This window comes from Anas acuta, chromosome 2 (genome assembly GCF_963932015.1).
Source record: "Anas acuta chromosome 2, bAnaAcu1.1, whole genome shotgun sequence".
Classification (NCBI taxonomy): Eukaryota; Metazoa; Chordata; class Aves; order Anseriformes; family Anatidae; genus Anas; species Anas acuta.
In genome coordinates this window covers 12032972-12045904 of record NC_088980.1, presented here as the reverse complement: position 1 = coordinate 12045904, position 12933 = coordinate 12032972, and the positions used below count along the sequence as shown (strand labels likewise).

The window sequence follows — 12933 nt, the reverse complement described above, 5'->3', positions numbered from 1 at the left end:
ATCACTTTCTGGCAATTGTTAGAGCAATTTAGAGGTAACAGACCTTCAGCCAAAATAGATTTTTAAATAGTAGCTGTTCTGTTTCTTTCTTATTGTATGTGGCCTCATGCTGCAGGACATTGTTTATTATTGAAAACAGCCATCTTTTTGTTCCATTAGATAGCTGTGTTTGGAACTATAAATTCAAAACATTTTTTTTTCCAGACAGCTTCAGAGACATGAATAAAATGAGATAACTTACAGTAAATAATTTATTTGATACATATAATTATGATAATAAAACGTCTTCAATTTGTTCTTTAAAATGGTCAAGGTAGTAAAAAAAACAAACTAGCAGTAGTCTCCCCCTTTGGAGATATTCAAAAGCAGTCTGGACATATTTCAGGGTAACCAGATCCAGGAAAACCAGCTTGAGCAGGCACATTAGAAAACATGACCTCCGCATGTCCCTTTCAAACTCAAGCACTTTGTGATTCTGTCACTTATGAATAGATGAGCTTACATTCTGCATGAACAGTACAAGCAAAATACAAAATAAAAAAAAAAAAAAGATGTCTATTGGGTAAGATACCCTTGAAATCCTTGCACAACTAGAATTGCAATGAATTTCCACACTCCCATTACAGTTCTCCTGTTCAACAGAGCAAACAAGACTTGTATTACTAGATTACTAGTACATAAATATGGTTTTAAAGAATATGTTCTATAACATTGCAACTGAGCACCTATACTTACAGACAGTCCCTATTGGGAGCCAGCTGAAAGTATTATTAGGCTTTGTTAGATATGTTTTAGTCAGTACTTATCCACATCTTTGAAATGCAGGCTTCCACTTTGAGGTGAACAGTATGTGCTAGCTGAGAACACTCATGAGGGCAAAAAAAAAATAATAAAAAAAAATTGGTTCCTAATAACTGAAAAAAAAAAAACGATATGATGATGGAGAAGCCTAGCTGGTTGTTAAAGTGGAGCATACTGTGAAAAAGGAGCAAAAGTGAAAAAAAGACATAATAAAATAATTTACACTGCTAATACCACCAATCTGGTTCCAAAATCTCTGATATTTCAAAACTAAGTCAAACCCAGCCTTAAGGAGGCAGCCAGTTATTCCTCATGCCCCACACAAAGAGTTAAAATATTAGACAAAACGTACTGCATAAATAGACATGAAATCTCCTGTTGCTGAAGACCTTCCAGTGACTTCCATGTCAAGTGTCCAGTAAGAAAGTAATTTTTGGATGTTAGCAAAAGAGAAGAAGAAACATTGGGAAAAAAATAGTTAGAAAAAAATCTAGTTATGATTAACCCTCTTGGTTACTTCAGTTACAGAAGTAACCTCAGTTACTTCTTGTTACTTCTTTCCCACCACTCTCCATAATACCATGGTAAAAGTGCACAGGATAATGTTTTCACATTTAGTACTTATCCTGTGATTAGATAGCAGACCTGAAAAGTGTGATACTCTACAGCTCCCTGTATCATCCCTAAGGTGGTGTACATTTATCACACAAAGAATGACTGGAAAATGTAGCAACATTTTCTCTGTTGAATATTTGTAAATGGTTATTTTCTGAAGCTCATGATTCATCCAAACAGAGGGTTCTCATGAAAAATCTCATGATTGCCTGTGCGGTTTTGCAGCCACAATGGGTGGTGTTTCTTGGGAAAAAGGTTTTACCAATGTTAAATAACAAAACAATGAGCACTTCTGCCACTCTCTCGCTGTTGTGACTACTATTTTAGATAAAATTTAAAATAATTTTTTCAAGCAAAACCAGAAATAGATATCTAAAAATTAAGTATTCAGGAAAAACCTTTAAGTTTAACCATCGTAAGCAACTAACACAGAGCCTAATAATAGCAATTTTGGTCCTCTCTAATTGAAATCTTTAATCTATAATAGTTCCAGATAGAAAGAAAGAAAAAAAAATAAATGAAGAAGAAGAAAAAAAAACAAACCTGATGAGCTTAACAAGAATGGGAGACAGAAAAAAAGCAGAACATTTTTACATTTTGTTTAAATAAATTAAATAAATTTTAATGGCAGTTCCTCATTCTTTATCAGTGATTTCCTTAAAGTAGGAGTTTTCATTCACTGTTAACTTTCAAACAAACAAACAAAACAATGAGATACTATTATTATTCTTCACTATAACAAACATATATATATAAATTACATAAATAAATGAAAATATTTGAATTCTGAGCACAAGAGAAGTCAGCAGAAAATGTCATGAAGGCTGCATTTTAATTTGTCCCTTCATTGTCTAGGGAGAACCTTTCAAGGTCATTTGCAATTAGAAGAGCTCTGAACTCTTCTGTTGAGGGACAGGAAAAAAAAAAATACAAAAAAAGATTACCTCAGCAGAGATTTGAAAAGACTGTGTAATGCATCTGAATTAAAAAGATATATCTGACAAAGAATGAACGGACTTGTCATTATAGCATGGGGGAAAAACAACAGCAACAACAACAACAGCAACAACAAAAAAAAATCTGATCTCCAAATGTTTTCAATCTGATCCTGAGGAAGACATTTAGGGGGAGCATCTATTGCAGCAAACTGCAGCAACCCTTTGACCAGTCGCTATGCAGAAACACAGCTACATCCCTAGAGCCAACAGGGGCCACCCCATGCACAGTACAGGCTGGCAGCCACCTGCCTGCCCACACATCTCGCAGAAGGCAGACTCTGAGTGAGCCAACAAAGGGAGCTTAGCATAAAACTTCTGCATTAAGAATACATATACATATATATCATAGTCTGAAAAACACCAAGGAAGTACAATATCATCCCTTGAGCTTTGTTTTCTGTCTCCTTTCAAAAGTGCTTTTTATAGGAATGGCATATTTTACAGGAGTCAAGCACAGCAAGTCTAATTTACATAATGCTATTTATCACTATGTACAGATCCTTGCAGAAAGTTACAGAGGCCCTGGAGATGTATGTTCTCAGCCACTGCAAGGATCTAAATGCTGTCCAGAAGTCCATTACATAAAGAAATACCTAGTGTATTTTTAGAAAATGTTCCTGTTTTTTGTTACTGTCACTATAGAAATTTTATACAAAGTCAAAGAGAAAAGAAATATTGAGAAACCATGGTAGCAATGGTGTTGTGAGGGGGGAAGTGTGGATACAAAATCAGGCCTTCCCTCAGAGACAGTTGTGGGTGTTTAAACCAGCTGGATAGATTCCAGCTGGTTTAATATATTGAATATAGGAATCAGTGGGAATATATAGAATAGTAGGTGAGGCCATACACCAGGCTCCAAGGAGCCAGAAACTCAAGGTCCTAGCATTCACAAAGTGAATGACGAGTTCTGCTTCATCACAAGAGAAGTGTGTCTTGTCATTCCTCCTGAGGTCTCATTCCTTCAATATCAGAGCCACGATGTCAGTAGGTGAAGCTTCTCGCAGATGGAAATGATTTCTAGAGTATGAAGTTAAGGTTGCACAACAAATTAGTTTAAAATCAGAGTAGACTGTAACAACTTCTATTTTGAGAATTTATTTTCAGCTTTAATAAAACTGAGAAGTCGAAATATATTGTTAGGCAACTAAAATCTGTTAAAAATACCAGGTGACAAACACTGTTTTTCATATTACAGGAAGCATAATCTTCTTGATAAACTGCACTTTTTTATTTTACTTAAACTTTTTTTTTACTCTCTTTTTTTTTTTTTTTTTTCTCTCCCCTAACACAATCTATAAAATCTTCTGGTTTAAATTTTTTAGAAATTTTTTAGAAACAATTTTTTTATTCTTGTACTATAAACTAACATTTCCAATATATTTTTCTAACTTCTGTTTATAAGTGCAACTTGGTGCAAAAATGTTTGGAAACAAAGTCTGAGAAGTCTAATAATAAGGTAGAATTATTAATATAATAATAAATATAATAATACAAACTTATTTTCATAACATTTTGCTTGTATTAAAGTCATCCACATTGTCTCTCTGGACTTGAGCTTTTTGCCTTAATTATGAATTTGTCAACATGAAGAATTAAACCAAGCTAGCTAATGCTGCTATCTTAATCTTATCTGTATTAATACAAATTAACATATATTCCTAGGTGTCTTTCTGTTTTCCCCTAAACTGAATGACAAAGTTTATTTTGGCATACAGTAAATCCTAATTTATACGTTACTTTTTCTTTGTTACCTTTTGAGCTCCCTGGAGTTGATCTTCTGTGTAAACCACTTTTATTTGTGTAAGATGAGTAAAAATGAAACTAAACAGAAATTGAAAGCATCAGTTCCTCTACGTACCTGTTCAAAAAGGCTTCCTGAACTCCACTTCAGTAGAAAAATGTAGTAATTAGAATCAATTTTATCAGTTTGAAGTCTTGTGTTGCAGGGTATGGAATCTATACGGAAATATGAAATATTATTATAGTAAGCAGAATAAGAAATTCATCAAGTTAAATCAGAGATTGGACTGCATTTCAGTGCAGCCCAGATCAATTATACAGTTTTCAAAAGGCAGTATTTTGCAGTTTTAAAAATGTCAGGTATATAGTTTTCAGTGTTTTCCTTCAGCTTTGTGTTCATTCTTCTATTAACTTTTTCAAGAAGCATTTCAGCTTTCCTTTAAAACTTCTTATAAATATCTGGACTTTCCATGTAAAGTATCTGAACAAAAGGATTAGTATGCCACCTACGCGAGTATTTATTAAACTCATTCTAGGGCTTTTTACACAATTAGAAATAAAACAAAAATATGTTTCAGCCATAAAATCAACACTTCTACATTGTGTGATGCATCAGTTCAATATTACAATAGAAGACACTGATGAACATAATGATAACAGACCGAGATAATAATTCTGAAGAGAAATGAGAGGGCATGTTGTGTCAAACACTAGACTCTACTATACAGTTTGGCAAGCAAAACCCATGCAAGCACAGGAGCACTAGGGAGATTTGGGAGATATCCAGAAATGTAAAAGTGTGAGAACTTGTGAGCGCAGTGGTTTCATATTCATAGACAGTTAAACTCCACCACTTTCTCAATCTCTCTGCTCAAAAGAACTTGGGAGGAAAATATAGTGGAAAAAAAAGATTCATGAGACAACGTAAGGATCAGTTTAATTAAAGGAAAAAAATAAGATAATAGAAAAAAAAAAGTCTACACAGAAGCACAAGGAGAAAACATTTATTCCGTAATTTCCATTAACAAGTGATATTCAGACACAACTTGGGAAGCAGGACCTCAGTACACATAGTGCTCGCTTGGGAAGGCAGATGTTCTCATAGCAAGAATTCTCTGCTTCTTCTTCTCCTTCCTTCTCCTTCTCCTTCCAGCTTTTTATTTTATTGAATATGATGCCACATGGCATCATATGGAATATCCCTTTGGTCAGTCCAGATCAGTCCTGCTTCTGTCCCTTCCCAGCTTCTGGTGCACCACAAGACTCCTTGCTGGCAGGAGAGCACGAGAAGAAGAAAAATCCTTGGCTCTTTGTAAGCACTGCACTGCAACAGCTAAAACATTGGTATGTTACCAGTATTAAAAAATCCAATCAGCATTAAAAATCCAAAACACTAAATCATTCAAACATCTATGAAGAAAATTAACTTTATACCAGACTTATTAACTTTACACCAGGATAGTGCAGGAAGACAATTTTTTAAAGAGATTTGCAAAACATAAAACAAAATATCCTGCTCTTGGTACTTCCAGTGCCGCTTCTACAGAAGTTATATGAACTCTACAGCAGTAGATATCTTCTTTCCCATTGAAGTCAAAGCATATAATCCCCTTTATAGTTATGCATGGATATTGATGTAAACAGTTGATTCTTTATAATTATGTTAAGATTTATGCATTGCAATTTCCCTTGGAAGTAACCACCACACTTTAAACAGAAAATAAAATTAAATTATATTTGTTCAGCTTATTTTTTATCAGTGGCTGATCAGCTAAATTAAAAAAAAAAAAAAGATTACACCATAGAAATCTGGTGCTTTCTATCCAGCCAATTTTCAAGTACTTTACAGATTTGGTCACTTTTGTTACACACATCAACTTTAGATAAAGCAAAGCATTTTGTAAAGAAATTGCTTGATAGTAGTCAAAAGCTAACATATAGCTATCCTCTAAAATTTATGTGGATATTTAGTCAATGCAATAGAAAAGCTTATGTTCTGTTACAGATTCCCTTTAGCAACAATGTAACCCTGTTAAGTAAAAGCCAACTGCCAGACGACAAACATCCTTATTTTCTCTGTCACTTCCATCCATCACTTATGTCGCATCAAATAGAAATAGTCACTTTGCTCTTTTTCTTCATCAATTTGCAATTAAGAACTGACAAATAAAGACTAACGGGTAAGATAATACAGTACACTGTATCACCAAATGTGTCATAATACTGGCACAAGGGAATGTGCTAAATTCAAAATATATTTTATTGTACTACTAAATTTCATTTCTAATCAACTCAATAAGTATGATCAATCTGTAACAAATAGTGCTTTAGCATACATATGTTTTGTATAAATATTAATAAAAAATAAAAACATGCATAATTTTGCCTGTTACGAGAAATCATGGTGCAATATACCTAGCTGTAACTGTCTGAAAATATTTTTGGCATTGAAATGCACAAGTTCACAGTCAATTTCTAATTTTTTTTGAAGAAAATTTCAGGGAAAAAAATAGTTGTATTTCATCCAGTAAGTATTTCAGTACAAAATTTGAGATAACTTTTGTACTAAAAATAAATTTTAGAAATGATGAATTTTCAAATAATCATTAGCCATAGGAGGTTCCGCACAAATTATATACTTCTTTTATATTTATTGGAGAAGTATATTTATTATACTTCTCCAAATTATTAGGCTCAAAGCTAAAACAGTGGTTTAAATAAGGACCGTAGAAATGCTAGCAGGACCACAGTCTCATACTTCCAGTATGCACTTGAAGCTTGGTGAGACTGTCTCCATTTAGCTAACGCAGCCACTTACAACAAGGACTTTAAGATATTGCCCATCCTCATGTGGGGCATTTTAATTCCTATTATGGAAACATAGAAAAATATATTACACTTAAACAATGACTGGCACTGTGATACTCAGATCATGCCAACAAATTAAAGAAATTATTTTGAGTGAGGCAATGCAAGTAAATAGTTGTACAAAATGAACATTTTGAACCCACCCGTAACAGTTTAGATGTGCACCATTTAAGTCCTTGCTTTCAAGTTCTATATCCTTCTCAGGCTTCTAAAAGACCGTTTATTCAATAAATTAGCTGTGGAAAAACAAGTATCCTCTAAATAATGCAAAATACCAAATGTACGGTGAGTAGTTCTCTTCATAAGAAACAAGATTGATTTTGCTTTTGATTATCCTTGCTATAAAGAAATACTTTTTCCAATTAAGGTTCAAAAGTTAATGTTACAGAGTCGACAGCTTGACAAAATATCACATTAATCAGTAAGTATAAACTCATTGGAATTCCACTTATTATGCTACAGGAGCCATTTCTGGAATATCAGGCAAGCACCAAGATAGTTCTGGAGCACTGATTAGCAAGGCCATATTAACAGTAACATGTTGTTCGTATCAGTAGTGTATCTTCAAAGTACTGAAATATTCGGTCTCTCACATTTATTTATTTTTTTTTCTTCCTAGGAGCAATCAGGAATTTCAATTAAACAGTTGAAATGATTTCTATATAAATGTTATGTTGTATAAAATATTTCTTTTAAATATAACTGAATGTACCTACCATAACAATGCTACCCCGTTCTGCTCTTAACTGTAAAGATATACTTCTTCTATATCCCTAGGTCCCCACTCAGTGTGTTCAGGGACCTTGCTGTGCTAGCTGCTGGAATAGCTCCAGTCTGGGACTGTTATCACCACTTTGTCTATAACATGGAGGCTAAGGTGGTAAACTTAGTTGGATCCTGTTGTGACTCTGCCCATGTCTCTTATCCAGTTCAAGCATAGGATCAACACCTCTTCTGTACGCTTGAACTGGATAAGCTGGGAGCACAAATCATAGACTTTTTAGCAGTTCTGGACTGGCTTGGGGTCTGTTATGTCCTGTCCAAACTGAGTGCTGAAACTCACAGCAACTTCATTTTCCTGGAAGGGCTTCTGGAAACAGACAGCAAGTAGGCATATAAGAAAGGGAACAAGTGAGAAAGTGGTGTCATCAGCCATTGGGACTTCTTCAGAAGCATCCTTTATTTTGTGACCTGTCCCTACTGGAGCTTCTGGTGCTTTATACCTCTGACAATCAGACACAGATGGCTTAAAGTGCTTGTAAATTGTTGTAAACAACATAATTGTGGCACCATGATAGTGGTTCTTATATTCCAGACTGGGGGAAAAACATAGTTTTCTAGACAGCAGAAGTATACAGCAAATTAGTTACAATGAAAGCAACCTGCCAAGAAAATTCATTTGAGTCTGCCATTCGGAGACTCAGTTATTGGCTCCCATCCATATGATGGACATTTTCAGAGGACTTCAATAACTTGCAGAAGATGTTACATCTTCTTTGCATTCTCACAGATAAAGTTCAAATTATGATGCTGCAGTGATGTTTGAATAACATAAAAGATGATTTGAATAGCTAACAGAGGGTAGATTTAGATTAGATATAGGGAATAAATTCTTTCCTATGACAGTAGTGAGGCACTGGAACAGATTGTCCAGAGAAGCTGCGGATGCCCCATCCCTAGAAGCATTTAAGGCCAGGCTGGATGGGGCTTTGAGCAACCTGGTCTAGTGGAAAGTGTCCCTGCCCATGGCAGGGTGGGTGGAACTAGATATCTTCAAAGTCTCTTCCAACCCGTTCTACAATTCTATGAGCATGTTGTCAAACCTATAGAATTATGATACCATACATGATACCGTACTGAAACACAAAAATATGCACAGATAATGTTGACTATAATGTAGGAAAGTATCACAAAATGAATATTAATAAAGGACAGGTTCAAAAATTAAAATAATTGCTTGATAATTTTGTTAATGGACAGGGAATAGCACTCTTTGCTGTTGGTATTGATAACAGTAAAGCAAATGAATAAAGTAATAGAATAAAATAATGATAAAAGTTGTTTTTCAGGTAAATTAATAACTCAGAACACTATGAATACGGCTGCTATTGTTTTTGTGATTTTTCTACCTTCCCCAATGGATACATATTCTCCCACTGTAAAATCAGTTATAAAAAGATATAATGAAAAGACAAATTATGGCCATTAATTTCATTTTGAAAACCTTTCTTCTTTATCCCAGAGTGTAGCTACAAAAGAGGGATTCATAATTTGGCCCCTGGCAGTGAGACATTCAATAGGAACAAATAGAAACATCTAGTGTTGCCTGCAGTAGTAATAGCCTTAGTATGAATATCACAGAGAGAGAAAGTGATGAAATTACAACATCATTTGTGACAGTGAGACAGTATTTGAAGTGCTATCCATGCCCCTGTCATGGCAGATTTCAATGTATATGGCATTCTGGTAGCAGCTCCTTTAAGTATTAAAACAAACTCTGATCACTTCTACCTGAGCTAGGCCTTTAAAATCAGTAAGATCATATAGATTTAACTAGAATAATTTGGTTAGTACATTAAAGATTAAAAGAACTATTTTGAATTCTATTAATCAGGAGTCTGTCAGATATGAAATTTAACTTCAAAAAAAAATTATATCGTGGTGGAAAGACTTAATTCTGAGTAAATTATCTGTGGAGAATTCAGAACAGCAATTCATATGCTGAAGAATACATGTAAAGACATTAAGTGAAAAAAGGAGGACGTGGTGTGAGGTGGAGTGAAGTGTGGCAAGGCAGGGAATGAAGGAGAAAAGGGAAAAAAAGAAAAAAAAAAAACCTGCAAACCTCTTTGAAGATAGTGGAACAAATTGAAAAAAAAAAAAAAAAAAGTACAACTCTTTGGCTTATGCAATTCAGGAAAAACAAACAAACAAAAAACAACAACACTTAAAAAACATGATGAAATTTTCTCAAGAAAGAATCTTAGCAATTTGAACAACTGTTGTGTGGATCACATCACATCAAAGAACAATTTTATGTTTAGGAATACAAAATGCCATCAAAAATGTTTTTGAAGAATGACAATTCTTCTTTCTTCTCTAATCTATGCACTGACATTTTCACGGTAAACATGGTGGTAATAAATGGAGTTTCCATATTTTTATGATGCTGTGAAAGCCGTGACAGTAGGGACAGAAAGGCTTGATTCATTTCTACTAACTTCAGAAAGTCTTTATTTCTTATTTTTTTCCCCTCTTCCTTTATAGCTAGGTAGGCACTTATTAAGGCACAATTCTTGCTAGATGTTTGAGAGATCAACTTTAGTAATCTGAACCAGCAGTTTATTTCTCAGTAACTGCATTGACTTTATATTCTTTAGTTATAGAAGGAGTCTGGAGTGACCAAGTCAGAACAGAGGTGTTTATTTAGTGAGCTGAATCCCGTGGAAATTCTCATGGAGAAGAAATAGGTATCTGTGGATTCTTTTATGAAATAATCATGTTTTCTAAGATATTTATTGAGACATAACAGGCATCAGAAGTGCAACCCAGAGAGACAACTGGACAAACATTGTTTTAATCTGGATGATACAAGTCCTTGAATATGCAAATAATGCTTCAAACAGATGAAAGTTAAAAAATTAAATTCCAGTTGCAGAATAAATATAAATTATTTAAACAAAAATGTCAGTATGGTCATGGACAGTCTCCATGTTTCAGAGAAAGATGTCATGAAAGATTTCATGTATTATCTTTCAAGGTTGTGTACTGCTCAGTTCAGGTGTTGGAGTGAATGCGTCCGTGTACAGTTGCACTGGTTAAATTATAAACAGAGGGAGATATTGTGCTGTTCATGTTTTAAGAATATGCTTTCTGAGACTTCTAATGTAGGTTTAGCAAAAAAAAAAAAAAAAAAGAGGTAGTTCCAAGACAAGAGTTTCTCGGACAACAAGTTTACAGATGAAAGAATTTATTTAACATAGAACTAGATAAAGAATATGAGCATCTGGTGATATGAGAAGTGACTTGGTAGGCTACCAAAGTTTTAATTACAACATATCTATCCTTCCCACACACAAACACCATGTTTGAACCTAAAAAATGTGGAGGACTTTTTTTCTAAACAGTCAATAACAAGTCAACAGTCAATAACAAGATAAATTTACACAGAGTTTAATATCAAGCTTTCAGGAGTTGTTTTTTGTTTGTTTGTTTTTCTTATTCTGTTAATACAAGATATTGAGGACAAGTATAAAATCTCAGGAAAGATGTTTCCTAATCATACGGATTTTAAAATGTCTAGAGTTTCTCCATGTAGTCATTTAGATTTGGAAACAGAAGAAAAAGTAAAAGCTATATATTCCCAGCTTACCTGTAATAGATAGCTGTAATGAGGACAAAATGTGCAGGAAGAAGAAAAAAAGTAATGTTTAAAACAATAGTTGAAGCAATTATGTCTTCTAATAACCCCCTCAACCACTGCCACAACTGTTTTCAATCTATCCTTATTAACAAGTATAATGCAAGAGATTAAAAACTAGAGACTTTCAGAATCCAAATGCTCATTACCAGCTGTTATGTGCAGATGTCAAAAATTAAGGCTTTCAGGTGGGTTACTTGAACCACAAACAACCTGAAAAAGCCTGGGTCAGGTTTTGTATCTCCTCATCTTAAACTCATTGAAGAGAAGACCTGACTGGAACAAAATATGATTTTACCAACAAGTAATATCACTACCAAAAACAAAGGGAGAAAAGAGGCATAGGGAAGAAAGTAAAAAAAAAAAAGAAAAAAAGTTGGCTTCAGCAAGAAAATTTATGTCTTTATGATATATACGTACTTTCTTTTTCAAACATTTCCATTCCTATCCCATCCCATATAAAGCCATTATCTTGTGACCTGTGCTGTGCACTTTCAAAATTAGCAAACAGGTGGTAAAGCTGGTATTTGACAGCAATAGCAATGACAGGCATTGTCTTCACAGCTGTGGTAACTGGCAGCCATTGTTACCATAAGAAATGCTGGCAATTGAATAGAATAATTTGCATTATTTTGCAATTGCATAGAAATAACTATTGTGCAGCCACTGCAGCCATCAGTCAGCTCTCTGGGCAGAGTATTCGATATCTTTTGTATCAGTGGAGACAGTAGACCATTTATCTTGTAAACTGGCACTTAGCATCAATTTGTTACTTAGTAGATTAGGCAAATGTATGAACATAATATCTGCAGTCTCATGAGTTATGAGATCTTTGGGCTATTGTAGTTAAAGGTGGAAAGAGACAGGACCATCTACTATGACCTTTCTGTCCAACCTTAAAAGGAACTGATTATCTGATTACTGTTCTTTAATATAAACCCCAAAGCTGAATTTTCACTTGAAACAGAATTTCCAAATCTACATCCAGACAGACACTGAAGTTCAGATCCATAACTAAACATAAGGGGTCTGTGATACCAGAAAAAGCAAGCTTTTCTTATATGGGCACAGATATACCATCGTGATCAAGGATTAGGAAATCCCTTGAACACCTTCTTCTGCTTCCTGACTCCTTTTTTCATTACCTGTTTACTGTGTGGTGCAAAAAGCTACTTTGGGGACCACAACATCAGCTACCTTCATTCTAAGAGCTCTCACATTTTCACGTACACTTTCTGCCAGGCCAAAATCAAAAGATTTAGCTTCCACCACCACAGCAATAGTTGCTAATAACAGCAAAAGTATTTAAGGTGCTTCTGCTCCATTGTTCTTAGAGAGACATTTTTATTTTTATTTTTTAGTATTGCTCTCTCAAATCTACAAGACCACAGAGGATACTTTTCAGCATTTTTTTTAATAATGTAGCAGACTAAAGAGTAAATTTCTCATGATTTGTTATGTAATAAAGCATCAGAATACGTTACAAATAGA

At 34.3% G+C, this 12933-nt stretch overlaps 1 long non-coding RNA gene across 1 annotated transcript; it reads right to left on the bottom strand.

The window, feature by feature from the left end:
• Window positions 1–2026: 2026 nt before the first annotated feature.
• On the bottom strand, window positions 2027–11518 carry LOC137851652 (uncharacterized). The gene is made up of 3 exons (XR_011093324.1): window positions 11395–11518; window positions 4273–4370; window positions 2027–3431 (listed from the first exon to the last, which is right to left on the bottom strand). It is a non-coding gene; the product is annotated as an uncharacterized lncRNA (long non-coding RNA).
• Between the last annotated feature and the right edge of the window lie 1415 nt (window positions 11519–12933).